We start from the raw sequence: 26,141 nt of genomic DNA, 5'->3' as shown, positions 1-26,141 counted from the left end.
AGATTCATTTTCTGTTATACAATAGATGGAAAATGTTATTTAAATGAGTACGCGAATACATAAAGATTAACACGATTATTCAAATCACACCTGTGCAAATATATATGAGAACTGCAATTCATTGTTACTGTAAAGAAAAGCATTAATTTGCACACACATATAAATGCTGAGATTACACGGTAAATGCACTTTCTATATTGGTTCAAGTGCACTACACTTCATTAATAATATCAAGTCACAGGAATGCATGAGGCCATAAGTAAACATGTATGTGGCCTAATCAATCGTGAAAGGGCGGAACCAAAAAACACTGCTGTACCACCAATAATCCTCTTTAATCCTCATGCGTGTATCACCTTTAATGACAGAGAGATCCTCATAGGTAATCTACTTATACTTACAGAAAAAGCTTTGTGAAACAGAACCTTTTCTTCCCAATTGCAAAGGTTATTTAAAAAATGCTAAAGAAGATAACCAGCCCAAAGGAGATTGATATAAAGTGCTGGCTACAACTACATCAAGGTTTTCATACTTCTTTTTCTTCGAATTGTACTCTGAGGACATAATTCACATTAGGGCATTCTCTGGGATTCAAACATTCATGATTTTTCATTTTAAATTCCAACATAGATATCCTGTTCAAGCGAAGTATTAGCTTCTTTAATCTTCATTTTGCAATGTCGTTACCTTTTTACAACTATTGCAATCCAGTTTATATTATATGTTGAACGCCACCTTCAACTTCTGACTTTTTCTCAACCAAATCCCTTTCAAGCACTTTATAATCTTCGTCCAAAGGATCTAAACAGCAAATTAATGTTTGCAAATGACCAGCAGAGGTTTCTTCGTTGGGCCATGTGTTGACCCAGCATCTGCGGTTGCCCCCACATTTATTGCGAATCGAAAGTGCCAAATTAAATTGCCACATCATGGCGCAAGGATAAACAGATGTGTGTCGCATCTGCTGGTGTAAGGTTGGCGCACTGCTGGAGTTGTGTCGCGGGCGTGACGCAACTCCAGCACTGTGCCAACCCGGCCTATCTTCCACATGGTGCGTCACACCTTAAGCCTGCTTCAAGCAGGCGCAAGGTTTTGACGCAGCGGGGTCGGAAAGTGACTGAGTGAAATCTTGTAGATTTCACTCAGGCACTTTTCGGAGGCGTTCCTGCACCGGAACGGCAACCCTGAGCCGGAACGCCCACATGAAACCTGATGCGGGTTTCATGTGGCGCAGGGCTTTACAACGTGACGCATCTCCCTAGATGCGTCACCTTGTAAATCCCCCGCAGCATGGTGCTACCTTCATGCCGCCGCTGTGTCACAGAAGTGACACAACTGTGGCGCAAAAGTGATGCACGGGGCTTGTAAATCTGCCCCTAGATGATTACGCAATTTGTCCAGAAAAACAGGATGTTGAGCCAACACCGAGACTCGAATCTGGCCACATCCTCTCCCCATCTGGTTTTTAACCCCCCGATTGAACTTTATATTTCACTTTCTGTCACACCACTTTTTAAAAGCACCAGCCACTACTGCAAATGATTTGGTTTTATCTGATGCTTACTTGGGTCAGTCAGGAAATCTTAGGAAAATGCTCAGTGAAGACTCAAATACCATTCCAAGATTGCGTCATGTGATCAAGTGAAAAGGACATATAGTCAACAGACCCACAGTAAGACAACTGATTGGAAACACATACAACCTGGAATCCCAGTTACAGGAAAAACACCTTCAACTGGTCGCAAGTCATACCAAGATAAAGATCAATTCTGAGTTGATATTAAAAAGATACGAAACCACACTTGGTGACCCCTAAGTGAAGTGCATGTAAGGTGTGGTCAGAACCACTCAGATAATGTCAGAGGAGGAAATGTTGGGTTCTACAGGAGCCTTGTCAGGGCCAGACTGGCATCGCAAACCAGCCCTGGCAATTACGTCAGACTGGCCCCGGAGGGGGTTGGGGGGGGTTAGAGGGGAACCTGCTGCTATACTTTTGTTACAAGGGGCCGATTTTGCAACACTGCTGCAAAACCGACCCACTTTGACAAAAACGGGCCCGCTAGTCCAAAACCCTCCCGCTCCCTTCTAGCCCATCAGGGAAACGCCCAGTGCCCACTACGGCCAGTTCAGCCGTGATCCTTGTCACTGATTGTGCCACTATCACATCATTTCTGACTGTCTGCTCTTTCAACCACCATCTTTACCGGAGGAACTATTTCTTTGCCTTTTGGAAAGCATGAAATGACATGTTCTCTCAGGGAATTCCTTGGCGCCACCCTCAATTCACGTTCTGCTCACTGTTGGATGGGCATTGTGAGGGGCTGAGGAGGAGTCCATCAGGCAGGTGGACTCACAGACTCCTCCCCAGCCCCTTGTAACATCTGGCCAGCAGTGATTAGAATCTCAGCAGAAGCGCAAATCATCAGTACTTCCTACTTCTGTTAGACCTTCACAGATGTAGTGTATTTGGAGAGTCACTTGCTCTTGAAATGCAGAGTTCTGGCCAAATTCCACCAATGGATGTGTGGTGGAATTTTTTCCTGTGAGGCTCCCGAAATGCGAGCAAGGTTTGGTGTCCTTTAGCGCCATTTTCTAACGCGGGTGGCTGCGGTCAGAGGGCGGCCTCTCGGGTAAATTTGCAGCAGCACTGACAAAAAAAGCAAATTGTGGCAGTGTGAAAGCTGGAGTGAAACATGTCTGACAGCTGCCAAAATCAATTCGCACATATATGAATGTACATTTTGTATTAGTCAGTGTGTTTTTTTACAGTAGCAAAATTCTCCATCCCCTAAAAGCAGGCTGGGAATGTTAAGTGCACTCATTTGTGCCAAATCGATGAAGGAATTTATGTTCTATCACTTTCTAAGTTCACCAGCCACCACTTCAGGCGCAGGTCATGTCCCCTCCCCCAACAGACTGTGACTTTCTGAATAATTTAAAAGTACAAAACACTAGTGGCAGGAGCAAACATCCCTAACTGCGCTTTAATACATAAGCAACTACAACAAACACAATGCGTAAGGGGTACTTTACATAGCAGCTACCAAATTCTATGCGTAGGCTGGGATAGGTATGTGACCACACTGCAACGCCACCCCCAATCATGAGTCAACATTTATCCGCATCACATGTCACTTTTGTGGCACTGAAGTACTTTTCTCCTGGATCTGGTACCATCGTTCATGGTGGCCCACTGAAGTAAGGGTCTCACATATAGCAAATGGAAGAATCAACTCCCGAGATGTGGCCGTAGTCTGGACTCACCTACCTTGGGCCCTGCTGCACGTTTATCTAGGTCAGTATCAGCTATCGTGATGTGGAAGCCAACTCAGCAGAAAGAAGGCGGCAACAGGCTATGCATTTCATATACAATTATAGACGGGTAACCCGGGTAACAGCGTAACAGGAGATGTTTTTCAGAAAGGGATTCTCTGTGTGTAAAGACGATAGTTCGTACAGGTTTCAAAAGTATGTTTCATTGAAAGATCCTAGTACAGCACACCGCAGAAGCCTCCTGTCCATACAAGACGCACTGCCAACTCCCCTTGCGCTGCACATTTCGTCGTTACCATGCTGCCCTGAAATTGTTAATCTTCCATTGACATAGCTAACACTCTATCATCTCTACACATCTTTCCTTAATATAATGAAAAATAAAACAGTACAGAAATGAAAAACAAGTTAATAGTTTTCCAGCTTATATTCTAATTGTACAAGTTAATCCCATCCTCGTCGCCAAATTCTGTACAGACTCTACTTCGTACAGGTTTTAGAAGTCTTTTTAATTGAAAGAACCTAGTACAGCACACTGCAGAAGCCTCCTGTCCATACAAGACGCGAGGCCAACTCCCCTTGCGCTGCACATTTCGTCGTTATCATTCCGCCCTGACATTGTTAATATTCCATTGACATAGCTAACACTCTATCATCGCTACACTGTGCCATCAAATAGATGAGAGCAGAGCGCAAGGTGCCTATGATGCCACCCCGAGGTGAAAAACATCCCCATTATTCACTTTTTACTCATCTATAATTTGATGTTATTTGTCTCCCCCAAAGTCATCTTCCCCTGCATTCACCTGCTATGCAGAGGAGTATATGGGGAGCTATACATAACATTTGCTCTCCTCCCTGTCACAAATGATCGAAAACTTTGTGGCCTCCAGCTAACCATCTTAAACACCTTTTATGCCCCCCACACCCACCTGGCGTTGTGCTCCCTGCTCTCCATCGGAGGAGAGTCAGAGCTGTGCTCATAGGATCTCAAGGAACCCTGTGGGCATGACATGGAATTCCTTTCTGACGTAGCAATAGTGAGAAGCAACTTGTTCACAGTGTTCCTGTGTTATTGTAGTGAATAACCAGATTAAGAAGCTGGTATTCAAGAATATGGCTGCCAGTGAGACCTATACCTAATAAATTAATATACAATTCATTTAAGCAAGTATTCACAAAGCAACGTTTCGTCTTAGGAACAATACATCACCCATTTCACCATGTAAGCATGGTCAATGATTCACATGTCTGCTAGCCCGAATGCTCACCTCCCAAATAATTTTAGCAAAAGCTACTCCTGTGTAAATGTAACCCCAAATAAACATACATTGATAAGCCTCATTGATTACCTTTTATATAAAGTGAAAATGTTTTCTAAATCGCCATTAACGCACACAAAACAAGTGCAGCATGGACAGTAGCAGGGCACACTTCTTTCTACTCATAGGGGTGGTGCAGCACAGACAGCAGCAGAGCGAGCTTCTCTGACACTACGAACATGCTAACACACATAGAGATACAGACACACACACACACACACAGATACAGACACACACACACACAGATACAGACACACACACACGTACACAACACATCGAACACACACAGAATAACTCAAAGCGATTAGTGTGAGCTGCAAAGCAAATATACTTACAGGACCTCAGCAGCAGTGAAAGCCTTACTCAAACTCATGGTCTCACACACGCACGCACGCATGCACGCACACACACACATATGTACACCAGCAGGTACGACATAGGCAGCAGCAGAGCACTTTCCCTTAAATACAGTAGTGGTACAACACATGCAGCAGACCTGCAAGCTTTACTTATATCATGAGCGGATTTAATGCAGACAGTTTCAGTGCAAGCTTCCCAAACACACTGAACTTTTACAATAGGTGCAGTTCAAGGATCCATACAAAGCACACAGCGGTAGGACAGACACCAGCAGTGCAAACATCCCGCACACACAGGCAGGCACAACACAGAGAGGAGCAGCTGGGGGCGCCCTATACACATGGAATGGACCACAAAGGCACCAGCAGGGCAGATCTCCCTCACACACATGAAAACCACAGCATGTCCCCCCACATTTGACATTAACTCATCAGCATCATCAGTGTCTAACTTCCAAGCCACTATGATTTTTATAAGTGACTGGATGAACAATAACCAATTGAAGCTGAACCCTGACAAAACTGAGCTGATTCTCAAGGGTGGGTCAGCCAATCCATGGCACTGCAACTTTTGGCCCCCCTACTGAGCAACACCCCCCCCGTGCCAGCTGCTTCCTCTAAAAGCCTGGGGATTATTATCAGTAATGATTTGTCCATGAAGCCCAGATCAGCTCAGTTGTCTCTGCCGGTTTCTTTCAACTGCGGAGAATAAAGAGGATTAGTAGATTCTTGAGTAGGGAAGCCATGATCCTGGTCACTTTAGCCTTGGTAATTTCCCAACTGGACTATGCCAACTCATTGTATGTTGGCATCCCAGCATACCAACTGAGACGCCTCCAATTGGTTCAGAAGCAAGCTGCTAGGTTGATTTTTCATCAACCAAAGTGGCATCATGTTAGTTCACTTATAGAAAATCCTTCACTGGCTTCCAGTGATCAAGCTCTGTGTTTTTAAGCTGGGATGCGCCATTTTTAAAGCTCTTCATGGCAATAGACTGGCTTTTATTTCAGGTAGACTTCAACGCTACACTCCTTCTCGAGACCTTAGGTCCTCCCACCTGAACCTGTTGGCAACTCCCTCTTTTAAACGTAAGAAGTATGGTGGTCGAAGGTTTGCAGTTTTGGCCCCACAATTCTGGAACTCCCTCTCGGTCGAGATGAGGTCTCTGACCTCTCTTGTACAGTTCAGAAAACAGCTTAAGACCTGGTTGTTCTCCCAAGCATATGATGACTAGGCTATTTCCCTGCCATTGCCTCGACTGTGACCCTAGCGCCATGAAACCGTTTGGTATACACGCACTTAATAAATGCTTTTAACATAACATAATATAACACCCCTATTAGTATCTTTCCAATGACTTCCCCTAGAGGCTCACATCTTCTTTATGAAGTCTTGGTCTGAAGGTTATCTTCCTCCATCAATTAAGTTACCTAAAATGATAAACTCGGAATTGCAGAAACTAAGAACTACAGGAGCAAGCACTTTCATGCCCTAAATGCAAAAAAAAAAATACAGACCATGTTCTACGTGCCTCTTTGAATCTGGAACTCCCCCATTCAGACGTACAAATGGTTCTAACCCTCCTTTCCTATTGTTGATCCCGAAAGACTTTTTTCTTCAGATCACACCATCTCCTTTAAATGAACTCAATGAAGATCTGCATCGCCCTCCACGTTCCCCTTACATGCCCTTCTCGCCTTTACGGTTTGTAATGGTTCCACTTGTCAGGTCTGTCATTCTTTCCACTGCCTTTCTACTCCCAAGACGCAGGTCCATTTGTTAAGTTGGCTCTCCTACATCATTGTGTATGAGAGAACCCCATCCAGGCGACATGACACAGCTTACTGAGAGTACTGGACCAGGTATTGTCACGTCTGCCTATGGAAGGTCAGAAGATATATTTGGTATATGCATTACAGCTCAGTCTTCCTAAACATTGTTTGGGAAGACTTAAGTTGGTGCAGAGTGTTGTGGCCCCCATGGTGTGCAGGGCGCATTAATCTGATCACGTAAGCCCACTATAGGCTGCTTTCCACAAGATGCACTTTAAGGATTCTTGCATGGTACATTGTGTGATCAATGGTACCAGTTGTTCCTTCTTGAAGGAAAAAGTGAAGAAATCATCATCCTCCCAGACGTCTTTGGTCCAACTTGCTGTGACGTGTGCTGGTCCCCCACATCTAGGTCCGGCTTTAGCGTTGGTGGTGCCCAGCCCAACGGCCTTTGTTGGCACCCCCTAGTACCTCCTCCACAGAGCTCCTCACTGCCACCCAACGATAGTGTCCTTCATCTTTCCATAGCCCATCTTTCACATTTATTTAATTTTCTTTATAGCACCACTCTTATCGTAATGTAGGCTGCCAGAGTGCTCTACATTACTGGCATATTAAACAGAGACAGTGAATCATTCAAGTGTGTAAATCAATGTATAGGAAATGTTACATAAGACAATGGGGCATATTATCGACGGCCAGCGATAATTATCGCTGGCCGTACATAGCGATAGAAATATTATCGCCGGCTATCACTGAATATTATCGCCATGATAACGCTATATTTACAACGCATAGCGCTATGGTGATAATATTTCAGCGATAGCGGTGTTTTCAATGGAACATCGCTGGTTTTCCAGCGATGTTCCATTGAAAACAGCGATAACATTGCTGATAGGACCCTGTGGTCCTATCAGCATATTCCATCTCCCATTAAAAGTATGCCTTAGTCAGGAATTTAACAGACGTTAAATTCCTGAGTTAAGGCTGAGGTAGCGCGATTTTTTTTATCGCTGCACCTCCTTGTTAATATCGCGAAGCTGCCTTCACGATATTAACATGTGTTGTTTTCACAGCCACGCCTTCTTTGCATCTCATTAGCGATGCGAGGCTGTGAAAAAACGGGCCCTACATCAAAGAAACACACGCTAGCGTGTCCTTAATGATCTTGCGATATAATTATCGCCGCTTTTCGCCCGAAAAACCGACGCTAAAGCGGCGATAATTATATCGCCAGCCGTTGCTAATATGCCCTAAGGAAGGCTACAAGGTGTAGAAGTCATGTGTCATCTATACTAATAGGCAACATGTTTTAAGAGTGCTTTATCAGTAAAAATGAAAACTCAGGACTTAAAGCGTAAATCAATGGTTGGGGCTATCAGTACTAATAAGAATGTATCTCTACCCAAAGGAACTCTTTTGAGCAACCTTAGAATCACACTAGTTTGAGGATTTTTTTTTTTTTAAGCAGATGCCTTGCAGTTTGCCCGCAGCTCTTAGAAAAACTGTAATGCATGAACTGCAAGTAACAAAAGATACCCTAAAAATTCAGACATGCCTGCTCATCACTCATCCTCACTGAAGTCTAATACTCATGGCTGTTCTTTTGTACAGCTTTCTTTTTAACAACATGCACGCCGGGAGATGTAGTTTCAGTTTACTTCCACTGAAGGAACTGGAATAATGCGCCAAAAGACTGTGGTTTGTTGGCACGTGGAGCACATTCCTGATAAGCATGTTGAGGCTGCGTGCCAGCCAACTGGTGGGCACTGCCATATTTTGCTCACAAGCAGACCATAACAAAGGTGCAAACTAGATAAAAAAGACAATCATTTGTGATGAGGTTGGACAAAAAAAGCGGAGTCTGGAGTGAGATACTGGTTGAAGGAAGTCGGTAAAACTTTCATCCTTGTGCAACGAAATAATTCTCATGGAACCGAGTGATAGATTTAGAAATAAGCTTCTGAGAAATTAAGAACACAACATAATTCTAGTGCACTGTGATGTCTAAGTAACCCCTCCTTCCTCCCCAGTTTTGGTGGCTGGTCCCTAACACTGCCATTGGTGCCACGCAGGAAACTGCTTTCCTGGGGCCTTAAAGGCCCCAGCAGCAGCTCTACTCGTAGGCAGCCTGGCATAATGAAGCCGTACTACGCTGCATTTACGCCGGCAGCAATGATGCCAACCCACGACTGAAGAAAAGCTCCTGCATGCTCCTCAGGGAGGGGGGTAGAACATGCCCCTGCAGCCCCTGTGGTGGAAGAGAGCCCCTACCCCTTCAAGGGGACCCCCAGTTGAGCCTAAGGCCAATGAATATCTATGCGATATAGGAAACTCAGGGGCTCCAAATCAGTGCCAGATTAAACCTCGTGGAGGCCCTTAGGCAGTCAAAAGTTTGGGGTCCCCCTTGCAAATGATCTCCTAATATATTTTCAATTTTACCAACAAGTCAATTTTATTACACAAAATTAAACATTAACAATTATTAATGTTATTAAACAAAAATGCATTTTTTGCAATCTAATAAACCAACAAAACTTTAAATATTCACTTTCCTCAATTTGTTTGCAGTGACATCTTTCAGGATATCTTGGAAGTCTACATTTTGCGAGACTTGTATTCAGTGGCCATAGTGGCAAGTGAGTTCAGTCGTACTAGTGTCATTGAAGATCAATTACTATTTTTCAGTAGTTATGTGAATCTGATGTCTCTGGTTTATGTGCTCTAGCCCCTTCCCTGCGGGGGTAATTCCCCCACAGTGCGGGGGGGGGGGTCCGCAGCGCCGCTGTACTCGTGACGAGCTCAGCTCGTCATGACTCACAGTGGAGCTGTGCTCATGACGAGCTGAGCTCATCACGACCCCGCCCACTGATTAATTATCCCGCACAGGCGGGGAATTTATCGCGCGTGGGGGGGCCGCGGCCGTTATGGCGAGCTGAGCTCGTCATGAGCACAGCTCCTCTATGACTCATGACGAGCTCAGCTCGTCATGAGCATGGAAGGGGTTAAGTTGTTAATGGGTACATTACATTAATACAGTATTCTCTCTATAGGGTCTTTAACATAAAGATTTTGTTTATTTGAGCTGATTCATTTTTTTCTCTCTTTTGGAAACAATTTAAGAAAGCTTGATTGTAATTTCTTTCAAGGTCAAATCAATATTATTTTGATCCGTTGTCGTGGGCCCCTAAAAGGAGTTGGGCCCATAGGCTGGTGCCTACTTTTCCTATTTGGTAATCCAGAACTGCCCTACATAACACCATGCAGAGGGGCCCTGTAATTTTGTGTTACTTCCCTCGGTTAGCACAGCGGAAGGCAGCGGGTCAGCTCCTGGTGCTGCTGCTTTTCCCAGCACGCAGAAAACATATTAACTAAGGGAAGTGTGAATTTTGGGCCCAGGTGAAGGGTGGCCAGGAATCCTGGGTAATCAAAGCCTCCCACAATTCCCTTGCTGGCTTCTGTGCATGTCCTCGCCCCTCCCAGGGCTGGTCGTTCACTTCAGCTGCAACACTAGCCAGCGGAATTTACAGTGGGGGCCGCGGCATCTGCAAATATTGCGCACAGGGCAAATATCTGACGAAATTTAGCCAACCGTCCAGATGAGCTTTTTAAATGCACAAATGGGAAAATGTGGTCCATTTGTACGGAAAGAAGTCCATTCAGCCAACATTGTTTGTGTATGCACTCTACTTTCAGAGTGCATGCGCTGGCACGTACAGGGCTTGCCGCTGGGTGTGGTGGCACCACCCGCACCACCCATTGAGTCAGACATTTTCTCTTTCAGGGAAAGGGTTAAGACTTGGCCCTTCTCCTTTCTGGTATAATAAAAAAATATATGTTCATTCTCTTTTAACATTGTGTCAGAGCCAGAATCTCTCAAGGACTAGTGCACCTAATAAATATAAACAAATATAAAAACTCAAGGCATCAGGGAAGCAAATAAATCAGAATGTGATATTTGGGCTCCAAATAATGGAATGGAAATGATAGCAGTTTCACACCCAAGGGATCCCTGTGCCGGGGAACCCTGGAAATGGTTTAGATTTCTGAAAAGTGGACACTGGAGGGAATCCAGAGAAGCACTATTCCCTCAGGCCTTCCCTACCCATAATGACCAGGGAGCCGCAGCATAATGAATGCAGCTATACATTTCCCGTTTCATGTTTACGTGCGAAAAACAATCAATATAGGAAATTGACATCTACAGCTCATACATTTTTAAACAGTAGGCATCGGGGGAGTCCAAGAGAGGATGTGTCTCAGTGTTTTCAGAAGAATTTCATACTCTAATGCACGTGGGGGAGCAGAGGTACAAACAATACAGATTCCTACGACCCTCCCAAATCAACTTAGAAGAAAATATATGAGGCTTTCTCAATATTATCTTAAGAATTTTGGAGCAAGACATATTTGAATTTTTTTACCCATTCCCATATGATGCCTATCAATCTGCATTGTATGTTAACATTGTAACAGGGCCACACAAAGAGAGTTGAAATAGCCTTGTGTAGATGACACTAGGGGGCAGATTTACAAGCCCCTTGCGACACTTTTACGCCGCCGTTGCGTCACTTTTGTGACGCAGCGGTGGCGTAAACAATGCGCCACTATGCGACATATTTACAACATGACGCATCTAGTGAGATGCGTCACGTTGTAAAGCCCTGCGCTACATTATACCTGCGTCAGGTATAATGTATGCAGGGTGGGAGTTCCATCGCAAGGAAGCCCCTTAAAAGTGACGCAGTGAAATCTACAAGATTTCACTAAGTCACTTTTACTTCCCCGCTGCGTCAAATCCTTACGCCTGCTTCAAGCAGGCGTAAGGAGTGACTCAGCATATTAGGTATGGGGCACCCCTGAGCAGTGCTGGAGTTGCGTCGTGCTTGCGACACAACTCCAGCACTGCGTCACCCTTACGATGACAGATGCGTGACGCATCTGTCTATCCTTGCCCTATGGTGCACTGCATTGTAAATGTGGCGCATTCATGGTGGTGCAAGGGGTTACTTGAGTCACGCAAAATTACTAGCGCATCCCTGCTAATATGCAGGGATGCGCCAGTTATTGTAAATCTGTCCCTAGGTAGGGAGACAGTGGTGAAGGTGGTCAGAGGTGAAGAGAGGTTTAGCTAGAGAAATACAATAAAGAGGTCAAATAGAGAGAAAAGTTCACTTTTCCAGGAGTCCCTTGGAAGGCAGGGGTCCCGGGTAATTTCCCACTTTGCCCATGCCTTAAAACATGTGGGCTTTCTAGGTTGGCAGGTATGGCACTTGCTTGTGAACGAGGAACAATCTGGTGTCATCCCAAGAGGAGTACCACATTTGCAAATCATGATACAGTGATCTAATGAAGAAGGCTCTTTTCATGTTTATGTTTATGTTTCTAAGTCACAAGACATTCTGTAGAGTTCACTCAGAGGTTCTCTATTTCCTATTCCAAGATGTCTTTCAGACGCAAAGCAAATTTGATTTTGACTGGTGTTTTGACGTTTACTTTGCTTGGGTTTGGCAATAATAATATCCTGTCAAATATCTGAAGAGTTCTCCCAAATACTGACACAATTGTTTTAGGGCTTGGTAAAATCTCAGAAAGAGGCCAAGTGTAGTTCAAGGTGTAGATAAACCAGTAATTACATGTGCCTGAAAGTCAGGACTACGCTCACCATGAAATGAATACTCTTTCAGTTAAATGTCTCATCCTTTTACCTTAACTCACGCACTCTCTCATTGTGTACATATCTATTTTGAAATGGTCTCTGGATTGCTGTCTTTTGTTTGACCTGTGTTGTCGAGTTGACTTTAATCTGCGGTATTATCTGGGTGCCCAGTTACAGTTCACAGGCTCAAAAATGACCAGATGTTACCTCTCTGCTTGTAACGACTTTGAGTTAACCTCAATCCCCCATTTTTAGACCCTGCGAGATGAGAGACAAGAGGCTCAGTTATGCCCTCTCTCTCCCTCCCTGCGAGCACGAGCAAATACTAAAACAAAAATGGATGTGGGGAGAGGATGTGGTCTGACGGCTAGATTGACGACTTTGGTGCTGGAAGCCAGGGTTCGAGCCTCCGGGTCGCGTCCACATCCTGCGATTCTGGGCAAATCACTTAATCTCCCCGTGACTGAATGTGTCCTTGTGTAACGTAACCGGTGCTCATATAAAGCGCTCCAATACCTTTGGGTCAAGTTTGCGCTATATAAATCTGCATATAAAAAAAAAAAAGGTTGTATGTCAGAATATTGAGCACAAAAACATAGACCTACAAAACTATGGACTCAAGAATTTCAACTATCCTTCGATCAATACTGTAGTAAACTGGACTTTTTGCAGATGTCCCCCCACTATTTGATGCTAGATGCTGTGGTAATTATCTGAATATCTGCTGGGTCCTGCTAACCAGGCCCCAGCACGAGTTCCCGTTCCCTTAAACTGTACTTGTGAATTGGACGCCCAATTGGCAAGCACTTTTACACCACTGTAAGGCCCTAGTATATGTACCAGTGGTACCCAGGTCATGAATGTTAAAGGGGCACTAGGTGAGTGACCTGAGTGAAACCAAAGGCTGCAGGTCTGCCAGGCCAGCCCTGCACTTGCAGCTTGCCTGCTCAAGTTCGACCCTGTACACACCACGTGTGACAGGGGCATCTCACTGCATTTAATATATCTCAGTCACCACTAAGAGAGGTCTTCTATAGCCCAGGAGGCAGGGTGCAATGTATTATATGTGCGGAAATATATGTGCAAGCATATATTGCCCTGTGGTAGCATTCGAAATGTAATTCTACTGAAATTGACTGACCCTCCATATGATAACATGGACTGAACACTGGACATACCCCAGATGTCCAGTTCCATTATGGAACGGTCGAATTTCTTCATGTTTGGTATCTAACACCATGCTTTTTAACCCCTGAAATGATGGTGGTGTCGAGATTTAGCCAGCATGTACCTAGGTGGCACTTTAGACAGTGCCTACCAAGTTAACCCAGTGTTCTTGTGCTTTGGCAGGCTTTTCCGGGGGTTTGCCAGCAAGACAGCAGTCTGACCTCGTGCTGGGAAGTGTGTGTCGCTCCTGTGTGAGCAGGAGGTGACACCTCTACCCACACAGGATGGCCAGTGAATGGACCATCAGGGCAGTGAGGCTCAAAGGCTTCACCAGCACCATGGGACAAATAGACTTGTCCCCCCCTCGAGGACAAAGCTCCCTCTATCCCAGGCCCTGTTTTTCACAGGCAGGCGTTAAATTAGTTATGTGGGAGGCATGCACTTCCACAAGACTGACTTCACCTCTAAGGTGTCGCAGCTGAGGTGTACAGCCTAGGATGGTTTTGACCATTTTGAATGTAGGCTAAAAAGCAGGTTGTGACTAGTTGAAGTGACAAACTCCCACCGGTTATGGTCACTACTGGGGCGGAGTGGCCGCAGGCCTAGATGTCCATTGGCTACTAGTCCTCACACCCACTAACACCCCCCTAAATCCAAGATTTAAGGGGCGACCCTGAAACCAGAACCTTAAATTCGATGTGATAACAAGAAGGGACCCGTTTCCATGACAAGGCAGTACTCCACAAAGAGAGGCACTAAGCTCTGAACCTGTGGCAGCCACCTTGCACCCGCTGCTGGATTGCCACTCGACCAAGGCAAGAGATCAGTTCTAAAAAGGAAGGTGAACCCCTCTGCAAATTCCAGATTTCATAAGAACTCCCTTGGACTAGAGGAACTAGTCCCCTTCAGTTGGTAGGCCCAAACCGTTAAACCCACGACCTTGAAGTACTGTCTACCGAGCAATCTGGCATGGCTGGTCAAAGTCACTGGGCAGGTGGCTTCTGGGAACTGTAATCCTGACCCTCAGCAATGCTCAGCTTTCTACACCATTCCCCTGGTACTCTGGAAGAGGTTTTCCGCAACCGCAGTGCTTGTAGGTGGTTAATCCGACTAATACCTGCTTTATTCGATGCTTCAAGAGGTGAGATCCAACTGCATGAACGACCAACCACCCCTGTGGCTTCATTGTAAAGATCCTGCATTTGTTTCCATGCTTTCTTGGCATGCAGATCCATTCAGCACCATGGATTGTCAAGAGCACCTCTGCACCCAAGTCCACCGAGCGAGGTAGGGTTAATCTGCCTGGGGACTCCTGCTCAGGGGCCAGCTCCTTGCTTAAGTTCCAAAGGTTTTTGCTCAACATGACCCGCAAGTACCTTTTTGCTAAAGTAGCTATTTAAAGATCACAAGCCTGATTGACAGTTCCATTTGACAACTAAAGTGCACCTCACTCCCCTGAGCCAGGTAAGATTGTGCTAGCTGTTGTGAACTGGTCTGGGGACTCACAAGACCTTAACCCTAAGTGGGTGCAGGTCAACTCACTCTGAGTAACTGATTGCTTGTCTGTGTTTTTCCCATTGACCGCTACGTTAATGTTTTTCTGCACTGCCAAGGGTGGATTTATGTAATGCTTTAAATTTGATAACTTTGGTTACCCTGTATGTATCAATTTCATTTTGGTGTCTAAAAATGTATATAAATCAGAGCTAATTTATAAATTTGGGTTAGATTTCTCTCATGTTGTGCCAGTTGCTTATCGTTCATGCTGGTGATGTGAAATACTTCACACATGTTCCTCCAAGTAGCCTTTCTGTTCTTTGCCGCTCTATCAGGACTGAGACAAGGTGTACGATAGAGTACCAAGGGTCCAGCTTTGTGTTCTGAGCTAGTATTACATGATAAGGCACCCCTGCCATACCACATAATACTTTGACCTTGCAACATTATTGTTTCAGCAGTGGGATTCCTGAACTTGTGTTTCGCTTCACCACTTAGACATCAGTATATTTTTTATGCACGAGAAATCCTCAATTTACTTTAGACACAAAGGGGTAGATTTTCAAATATTTTGTGCTGGTTAGCATCACAAAAGTGATGCCAACCAGCACATAATGATTTTTTTCACCAATTTACTTTTCAGTGCAAAACATGTTTTGCATTGGAACGTTCCCTACAAGTAACGCAAAGCAGTGCAGTGCACTGCTTTGCATTACTTCGCACCAAGGGGTTCTTACATGCATGGCACATGGGCATTCCCATGCAACCACCCATGCCTTTTGACGCAAAACCCGATCTCCAAATCTGCAAGCAACTGTAGACAGGATTTGCTCCAAAAGTTAATACTATCTGAAAGAAGCATTAAGAGGATAAATGTTTTCATTTCTCCTTTCTTTTTCTGCTTTGTATGCGTGCTGCACTGTGCAGCATACATACAGAATGAGAAACGTGTTTGAACTGGTCTAGGCATAGTATTTTCTACAGGAAGGGTACCCTTTCTGTACAAAGCCTATGCTAGACTCCGGCATCTAGCGCTGAGATGTGTGCCTGGCGCACAGCAGCTGAAATCAGTGCAGATGCTAGGGAAAATGGAGGAAAGAGCCATATCTCTGTAGATATGGCTCTCTCCTGCTCCATCCCTGTTACACAACGCAGCACAGCCCTTTGGGGGCTGTGCTGTGTTGCACACCTTTTTTGAAAATCTGGCCCAAAAAGTGTAGTTTTTCAGATTTTTTTCAATCCAGTTATAATTTCAATTGCTAGGACCCTGTGGTACATCTCTAATGCAGTAAGAAATTAAAGAGTAAAAAGTTTAAAGGTGCTTTAGTAAGTAGGCTAAAGTATTGTAAACGTTTTATTATTTAATTAAGTTACCCACTTTCTAGATAACATAAGCACAATGCAGGGTGCACCAGAACTCAAGGTGATCACTCTCTCACCTCTCAGGATCGATTATCTTAGAGCTTTCCGCAAACTTAGGGTCATTAGCTAGAAAGCAACTGCCGGAAAGGAGGATCTGGTACAGGCCCGCAAAGAATATGAGGATGAGCAAGATAAGCAGAGAACCTCCCATCAGGTGAGCCTGAGACAGATAATGATGTCTTGGCTTAACAAGTAGTTGAAGAAGATGAGAACACTGACCCCCCTCAACTGCAGGTAGGGGCAGAGGACACTCTAGTAGTAGAACTGTGAGTAGGGTGGTAGGAGACCTTTAGGACAAGCTTGCCCAAATCTCGTTGGAGGAGAGAAAACTTGAACTGGAGGAGAGGAGACTAGCCCTAGAAAAGAGAAGGGTTAATCTGGGCCTAGGGCCCAAAGATGGTGACAGCAAAGTTAATAGGGTCAGGGAGGAATCTTGTGGCCCTAAAATTCAAGAGGGCATAGTCCCTGGTTACAAAGATGGAGATGACATTTTAAAATGGTTTGCAGGTTTTGACAGAGCCTGCACCATGAGAAGAGAAGGTCGCTAGTACTAGGGCTCACTACTGTGGAAAGTACTGCCGGTTAAGGGAGAGATAGACTTATGACCCTAGATGAAGAGGTAGCTGAGTCCTATTATCACATAAAAGCACCCTCAAGGAAGGGTTTGGACTCTCTACAGAGGAGTACAGAATCTGATTTAGGGAACCCCATAAAGGACAAAACCAATCTTGGGTAGATGTTGTTGACTCCACAGTCAAGGCACTGGAAGGCTTGATTAGAGGTAATACTGTGGAAACGTAGGAAGGGATGTATAATCTGTTGATGAAACAGCACATTTGAACAAATTGTTCCAAAGAGAAATTACAACAGCATCTGGTAGATTCTGAGTTAGCTCCTCCCAGAGAGCTGGGAAAGATTGCTGATAAATGGGGCAGATACAGGGTTACCCAGAACAAGACCCAGGGTGGAGGTGACTCCAAGAAGTAGGCTCAAACTTACTTCCCAACAGGCGAAGGAGGTGAGCACTGACAAGGGTAAAAAGACAGAGTCATCTTTAGGCTCCCAAAAGACTTCCAAAGAGGGTAAGCCCAGAGACTCTTACCTGCCCAAAGGAAAGGGATGCCAATGTAAAAATTGGGATCCCAGGAAATCTGGGAACTGTTATGACTGTCTCCAGCCAGGACACAAGGGAGGTGATGCCATATGCATCAAGCTATCCTTCACAAGTCAGCCATCCAAGGGGACAGCTAGTGTTGGGATAGGGGGCAGAGAGTATTCAGAGGGTAACTCCTCAGATTGGGACATCCTCTTAGCGTTTAACTGGGAAGTAGGGTGCACAGGTGAGTTGATGATTCCAGAGGGAAGCAGAAACTTCCATCACATAGAGGTGAATGAAATGCCAGCCACTGCCCTGAGAGATACTTGTGCCAGTCACACCATGGTGCATGACAGGTTGATATTCTCAGACCAGTATACCCAAGGAGAAACTAGATAAGTGAGGACTGTCCCAGGAGAGATCAATGTAAGGCCCATGGACTTGGTCCTTCTGAAGATTGAGGGTTCCCTAATTTGGCACAAGGTGATTGTTAGCCCAGAACTTCCCCCTGACTGCCTCATGGGCAAAGACATCCCAGAGGTGGTCTAGGTCTCAAGGAAGAAATTGCATAGTGCAATACTTCACCCCAAGTGCTTAGGGGTACTTGACCTACCAAGAGTAGACGTAGGCCCACACAGAAAGGTAAGAAAAAGAAAGGTAGGACTAGTATGACACTTTAAACAAAAGTTCTAGAAGGGCAATGGGTTTCTGATCAGGAAGGTCAAAACCCAAAGTTGGCACCGGTGAGTCCCCACCTGTCACTCCACGAGTACTGTTTAGTCAGGGGGCTGTCAAAAAGGAGGTGGTGACACCTTAACTGACAGAAGTCAACGAGGAGAGAGGGTTTTCAGCTACAAGATGTAGCACCACCCACCCAGAAAAAGCAGAAGGCAAGCCTAAACCCCAAAAAGTCTGGGTGTTAGCACCACCACCTGTCAGTGGAGAGCTAAAGGTGTGGTTCTGGGTACTGACAGATGTCGGAAGTCTTTGCTGGGTGTTAGCCTTTATGGCTGCACTATACTTGGCATGGGCGGCAGACCTCAGAGCCAAAAGCAAGGCCCCCTGATGCTGTTGGTAATGGTGGGGTTACTCAAGTGTTGGGTAACCTTTTGGGTATGCTAGGCATTGCCCTGGCTAGTATAGGGTTAGCAGAGGTAGAGACCTCTGATGCCAAAAAAAAGCAATTGGGAAAAGAAGTTAGGAAGAAGCCATGGTACAGTTTAGATGGGGTCCCATCACTATAAAGATAAGTTAGCTTCCCAGAGGCAATGACCTGGACAGGAGGATGTGAGGCAGAGTAGGCCCTGCAATAATACAGCCAGTTTTTTTACTTTTCCTCACCTAACAAGCCAGGATTACTCTCCCATGGCTGAGATCAATCTCCTGGCTGTGATGACTGGACTTTTTGCAGATGTCTCCCCACTTTTCGCTGCTAGATGATGTGGTAATTGTGCTAGGTCCTGCAATCTAGGCGCCAGCACCAGCGCTCTTTACCTTAAAGTGTAAATGTGAATTGGTACATCAATTTGGCAAGAACATTTACACCCTGTAAGGCCCTATTAGATGGTACAGGTGGTACCCAGGGCAGGGATCTAAAAGGGGCACCAGGGCTACAGCACTTATTGTGTCACCCTGAGTGATTTGAGTGAAACCAAAGGCTACAGGTCTGCCATGTCCGCCCTGCACTAGCAACTTGCCTGCTCAAGTTCAACCCTGTACACACCATGTGTGACGAGGTCACCTCATTGGATTTATTATTTGTCAGTCAACCCTAAGGTAGGCCTCCTATAGCCCAGGAAGCTGGGTGCATTGTATTATATGCGTGGAAATGTATGAGAAAGCATAGATTTCCCTGTGGTAAAGTTCTAAACATAATTCTACCACAAGTAACCAACCCTCCACAGGATAACATGGGCTGGACACTGGACATACCCCAGATGTCCAGCTCCATTATGGTATGGTCAATTTTTTCATGTTTGGGATCAAACACCATGCTTTTTAATCCCTGACATGATGGCGGTGTCGAGGTTTAAAGATCATGTACCTAGGTGGCACTCTAGACAGTGCCCACCAAGTTAACCAGTGTTTTTGAATGAATGAATGAATGAATAAAAATTTATATCGCGCAACTAAACCCGCGCAAAGATCAAAATAGACCAAAACTACTCCTGCGGGTAGGCCTTGGCAAAGAGCCACGTCTTTAATGCCTTTCGGAACATAGGGAGATTCTGCTGGGATTTGATTTCAGTGGGGCAAGAATTCCACAGTTTAGGTGCTAGTGACGAAAAGGCTCTCCCTCCCCATTTATCTTTTTGAAAGCGGGGAACTGTGAGAAGATTCCTTCCCTGGGAACGCAGGTTCCTGCTCGGGACATAAGGAGCCAGCAAATCCTTCACTCCTTCTGCCCCGCTGCCAGTCAGGGCCCCAAAGGTCATGCAGAGGATCTTAAAAGCAATCCTATCTTGGATAGGTAACCAATGAAGACTCTTTCTAGCAGCGGTGGCTGACGCAGTCCTGGGAGCGTCCAGCACGAATTTGGCTGCCGCATTTTAGGCTATTTGTAAACGCCGCACAAGGCTCTTGTTGATACCAGAGTAGAGGGCGTTGCAGTAGTCCAGCCGCAAAGCGACCAGTGCAACCACGATCTGCTTGCGGGCCTGCGGCGCCAAATAGTGTCTGATCTTCTTAAGGGTTTTGATAATACCCTAGCAGGTGGAAACAGTCCTATTGACCTGTTGAGACATAGAGAGCACAGGATCAATCATCACCCCTAGATTACGGGCCAGGACCGTAGGTGTGGGACATAGTCCCAAGGAGGGAGGCCACCACTCCGAAGACCAGATGTCCCTATTTCTGCCAAAGATGAGGACCTCGGTTTTTTCCCCGTTAAGTTTTAGTGAATTGATGATCATCCACTGAGAGACTGCCTGCATGCAGTTCCTGAACTTAAGAACAGGGGAGCTGACCGAGTGGGAGAGGGACACCATGATTTGGGTGTCATCTGCATATGACACCACTTCCAACCCAAAAGATCTTATTAACCTGGCAAGCGGGGTCACATAGATGTTAAAAAGGGTAGGGCTTAAAGCCGACCCCTGCAGGACCCCACATTGCACAGGTAGGGGTGTAGATAGAAATTCACCCAATTTGACCCTCTGTACCCTCTGATTTAAAAAGGAAGCCAGGAGGCTCAGAGCCAGACCTTCCACCCCAATCTCCCTAAGGCGAGATATCAGAACCGAGGGAGATAGGGTGTCGAAAGCGGCTGTCTGATCCAACAGGATCAGAAGGGTGGTGTGGCCTGAATCAACCTCCGTGCGGATGTTGTTGAGCACTACCGTGAGGGCTGATTCCGTGCTATGGTGTCTCCGGAAGCCATGTTGGGACTGGTCAAGACAGCCCGAGCTGTCTAAGAAAGCCGTAAGATGTTCATTAAGATGCGTTTCAAGCATCTTCGCAGGAGCGGGAAGCAAGGAAATAGGCCGGAAATTTTTGAGAATTTCCGGATCTAAAGTCAGCTTTTTGAGGAGGGGCTTCACAACAGCACTTTTCCACAGAGCAGGAAAAATACCCTCCTGTATTGCTTAATTCATAACGGTCAGAAGCGGAGGCAGAAGCGTTTGCCGACATTCCTTGAGGATTTTAAGAGGGCAAGGATCCAAGGGGGATCCTGACCTAGTCTTATTCAGCAGCACATCGAGCTGTTGCAGAGAGAGCGGAGGGAAATGGAGCAGGTGCGCCGACGAGACTCTGCTACCCTCTCCTCCGGTAGAAACAGCCGGCGGGGGCGGGCTCAGCACTGCTCTCTGCAAGGCAAGGGCCGAATAGATAACGGCTATCTTGGAATGAAAGAATTGTGCTATATTATCACAGAGAGCCTGGGAGCTAGGGATGGGATCAGGTATTTGCAGGGTGCAAAGGGAGTCTGCAATTTTAAAAACATCTCTAGGGGAGGTGAGAGCAGAGGTCAGCTTGGAAAAATACTCCTGTTTTTCCTTGATCACCTGAGCCTTGTATCCCTTAAGGAGGAGTTTATGTTTTTCCCTCTCTTGGTAGCCTCCACTTGCCCTCCACAATCTTTCCTGCCCCCTGCCTTAACACTCTCAGAGACTCTGAAAACCACGGGGCTGAGGGTGTCTTTCTCGCAGAGTAGCGGAGAGACACCGGAGCCAACCGATCCACCGCCATAGCTATCGAGTCAGAAAGCTCACACGCCGCCGAGCTAGCATCCTTTACTGTGGCAGCGAGTGCATTAGGAATAAAAGGAACCAACGTGTCATTTGTGATATTCCTATAGTTACGCTTCGGTTCCTTCCTACCAGGACCTCTCAATTTGATATAAGCAGAAGAGGTCTTGTGCTTTGGCGGGCTTTTCCGATGATTTCCTGCAAGACAGAAGTCTGACACCATGCTGGGAAAATGTGTGCCGCTCCTAGAGGCCAGAGACAAAGATCTGTGTGTGCAGTAGGTGACACCTCCGCCCACACAGGATGGCTAGTGAATGGACCATCATGGCGGTGAGCCTCAAAGTCTTTACTGGTGTAATGAGACAAAGTAACTTGTCCCCCACTCGAGGACAAAGCCTCCCCTTGCCCCAGGCACTGTTTTTCACTGGCAGTCAGGAAATGGCTATGAGGCAGACATGCACCTTCACAAGGCTAACCACACCTCATGGGTGTGCAGCTGAGGTGTTCAGTTGAGCATGGTTTTGGCCATCTTGAATTCAGGCTAAAAAGCAGGTTCTGACTAGTTTTAGTGGAATACTCCCACCGGATATGGTCACTACTGGGGCGGATTAGCTGCAGGACTAGATGCCCATTGGTTAGTAGTCCTCGCACCCACTAACACCCCCTAAATCCAAGATTTAAGGGGCACCCCATACACCAGAACCTTAGATTCAACATGATAGCAAGAAGAGACCATTTTTCACAGTGAGGCAGAACTCCACAAAGAGAGGCGCTAAGCTGCACCTGTGACATCCACTCTGACCATGCTGGATTGCGACTCGACCAAGACAAGAGACTGGTTCCAAAAGGAAGGTAAACCCCTCTGCAAATTTCAGACTTCACAATAACTCCCTTGGTCTTGAGGAACTAGTACCCTGCAGTGAGCAGGCACAAACCGCTAAACCCACGACCTTGACCTACTGTCCACTGAGCCGTCGGCGTGGTCACTCAAAGTAACTGAGTAAGTGGCATCTGGGTCCACAGTCCTGACCCTCAGTGAGGCTCAGCTTTCTACACCATTCCCCTGGTCCTCGGTAAGAAGATTTCCTTAACTGCAGTGCTTACAGATACCAAGGCTTGCTGGTGGTCAATCCGACTACCACCAGCTTTCCTCGACATTCCAAGAGGAGGGATCCAATTGTACAAACGACCAACCACTTCGGTGGCTTCATCGTAAAGATCCTGCATTTGTTATCACTCTCTCTTGGTATTCCTGTCAGCACCATTGGCTGAGGATCCACCGAGCCAGGTAGAGTCAATCTGCCCCGAGACTCTTGATCCACGGCCAGCTCCTTGCTTGAGTTCCAAAGGTTTTTGCTCAACACAACCCACATGTACCTTTTGCTAAGGTAGCCATTTAAAGATCGCGAGCTTGATTGACAGCTCCATTTGACCGCTAAAGTGCACCTCTGTACCCCACTTCCCTGAGCAAGGTAAAATTCTGCTAGCTGTAGTGAACTGGTCCAAAGACTCACAAGACCTTAGCCCTGAGTGGGTTAAGTTGAACTCACTCTCTAAGTAACCAATTGCGTATATATATCTTTTTCTCACTGAGCTCAACGTTAATATTTTTCTACAATACAAAGTACTGATTTCTTTAATGCTTTAAAATTGATAACTTCAGTTACCCCGTATGTATCGATTTCATTTTGGTGTAAAAAAAAAAACATAAATATCAGAGCTATTTTCATAAATTGATGTTGGATTTCTCCCAAATCGTGTCAATTACTTAATGTCAATGTTGGTGATGTGAAATGCTTAACACATGTTCCTCTGAGTAGCCTGTCTGCTCTTTGCAACTTTACCAGGACTCAGAGAAGTTGCATGAGAGAGTACCCGGAGTTTAACTTTGTGTATCGTGTTAGTATTTACATTGTAAGGCACCCCTGCCATACCACATAATACTTTCACCTTGGAACACATACTGTATGCAAGATGGTGTCAACGTGAGCTCCGTCCTGCTCGGCTGTCCACGCCAGACGTCTGAGCGATCGGCTAGCTGCCCTGCGCATCATGACGTGATGACATTCCGCAGAGCATCGAGAGCTCAGGGAACGTTGCGGTTGCCGCAGCTGTTGTCTGGAGACCGCGAAGCCCAACAACTCATCTCAGGAACGGAATCAAGGCATCGCCCCAAATCTTTTCGTGCTTCAACTCGGACCCCCTTGCCTGGTCCACCCTGTGTGCCCTCGCGGCTATCGCTCGGATCCTGCCGTGCACGAACCCCGCTCCTTCATAAACACCTACTGCATCAGCGGGAAGAGGTCTCGGTGGCTGCACTATTTTTTTATCTTACGCGGCACAAGAATTAACTCTGCGATGAATGCCCGGGGGGCCTGAAAGGGAGGCAAGATGAAGAGGACATCTACTAACTCCACTAATCCTGAGTCTAGAGAGCCCAGAGAACCCTGCGACGCTTCAGCAACGGAGGTGACGATTAAATCCAGACAAGAGGTTAGTGCAAAGAAATTGCATGGTAGATCTGTGGGGGGAGAACTGTTTCAAGACCCTGAAGATCTCGGACCCTCATGCTCCCCCCTAGCAAAAATGTTTCTGGGGACCAAAGCTCAATCAACTATCCTAACTACTAAAGCCCTTACAACCCCCAAAGAAACTTTGCCTACCTCTTTAATTGCCGCTCCTGCTATGCTTGCCACACCCGCACTTTCACTAGGCTTTCAATCAGAAGCCCGCATACTAGCAAATACAGAGCCCAATATAGAAAAAGACGGGCCCCAGGGGGCGCCATGCAGTATTGCCAATACCACGAACGGCATCCTTATCAAACCTTCTAACTCAGCTCCAAATCCAGCCATTTCCCCATGTTTGCCCTATGCTAATCATCCAAATGGGACTGCCACGCAATATGCGCCTTCTTCACTACCCGCCGTCGAACAGAGGAACGGTATCCCGTCCATGGCGCTAGAAACGCAGCCGGCTGGCCTAATAAATGTTATCCAGAGCCTAGTGGCCCCTTCAGGGGTGCAAGCTCCCTGGACTCCTGAAGTCGGTCAAGAGCACTTTTATTCAGTCTCAGACAGCACCCCTACTTCCTCAGGCGAAGAAGAGTCTGATGTAAGTGAAGGCGATAGTAAGGCCTCTAAAATAGATACCGGAACTGTTCTACGCTCAAAGAAACCTAGAAGCAAAAGTAAACGGTGCAGTCAGCTGAGATGGGATTACTCAGATTTCCAGATGTCATACCCTCTGGAAGAAGAGGATCTCAGCACAGCGCAATGGGGAAGCACAAAAAATCTGCAAGCAGTCTCCACTGAGCCCTCCTTAGCCTCCATTCTAACCTCTATCAAAGTGTTTCATGAGGAGGTGCGATCAGACAACCGTTCAGCCAAATGTGCTGCTAAGAAGCTCCAGGGAGGGCTGAGAAGATTGAACAAAACCTGCACTGATATAAGTGACCGGGTCGTCATGGTAGAAGCTCGAACGGAGCACCTAGAAAACGAGTCTGCAGCAATTAAACAGCAGAGTGAGTCCAACGCTGCCTGCTTGTTAGACCTAATGTCTAAGATGGAGGACCAAGAAAATCGCCAGCGTAAGAACAACCTTCACCTGCTTGGTATCCAGGAGGGGAGGGAGGGTGACGATCCCAGAGGCTTCATCGTCAAACTTTTACAGGCCTCATTCCTCGATGTACAGGGATGGGACTGGGACCGAGAGGTTCAGAGAGCTCACCGTTTCCCCCTCTACCAAAAACGGCAGAACAACAATGGCGACAATCCCGGGGGACAGCCAAGGGTTTTTTTTGGTGTATTTTGGAAACTTCCTCCTCAGGCAGCTCATCTATGACCAGGCTTGCCCTAATTCCAAGAAAGGGGCCAACGGAATAACTTTTTTCGCCAAACCTGACTTCTGCCATCAGACCGTAGAACGAAGATGGCGGTTGAGACAACTAATCTCCCCGTTTCAACAACTTGGAGCTGAGGTGTACTTAATGAACCCAGCCAGGCTTAAAGTAATTTTTAACAGCACCAAGGTGGAAAAAAAAATGGCACAGAAGCTAAATGGATATCTACACACACGTAAAGACCTTCATTTTCATATTCATGGTCAAGACTCAAGGGCATCTCTTACTTTTTAGATGGGTAAGACTGATGTACTTAGAGTCGTCTCTGTGAATAGCTGCGGACTGAACGACCCTGTTAAAAGACAAAATGTGGCTCAAGGTCTGAGGTCTCTAGGGGGAAACATCATCTGTCTCCAGGAAACCCACTTAGAGGGCTCACAAAAACACCTACTAGGCACACTTGGGTACAAAATTGTGGGTGCCACCACACAGGGCGCTAAAACTAAAGGGGTGGGGATCATCGCAGATAGAAGATCCATCATCAGC

The 26,141-nt window shown here is 46.1% G+C and overlaps 1 protein-coding gene across 1 annotated transcript in view; it reads right to left on the bottom strand.

The window, feature by feature from the left end:
• LOC146831595 (voltage-gated potassium channel regulatory subunit KCNG2-like) overlaps nucleotides 1–26,141 on the bottom strand; it is a 1,031,696-nt gene that overhangs the window by 878,125 nt on the left and 127,430 nt on the right. The window lies entirely within an intron of this gene.

The sequence above is a fragment of the Triturus cristatus genome, chromosome 5_1 (assembly GCF_964204655.1).
Source record: "Triturus cristatus chromosome 5_1, aTriCri1.1, whole genome shotgun sequence".
NCBI lineage: Eukaryota > Metazoa > Chordata > Amphibia > Caudata > Salamandridae > Triturus > Triturus cristatus.
Note: the sequence above shows the minus strand (reverse complement) of the source record. Positions and strands in the feature narration are given on the sequence as shown.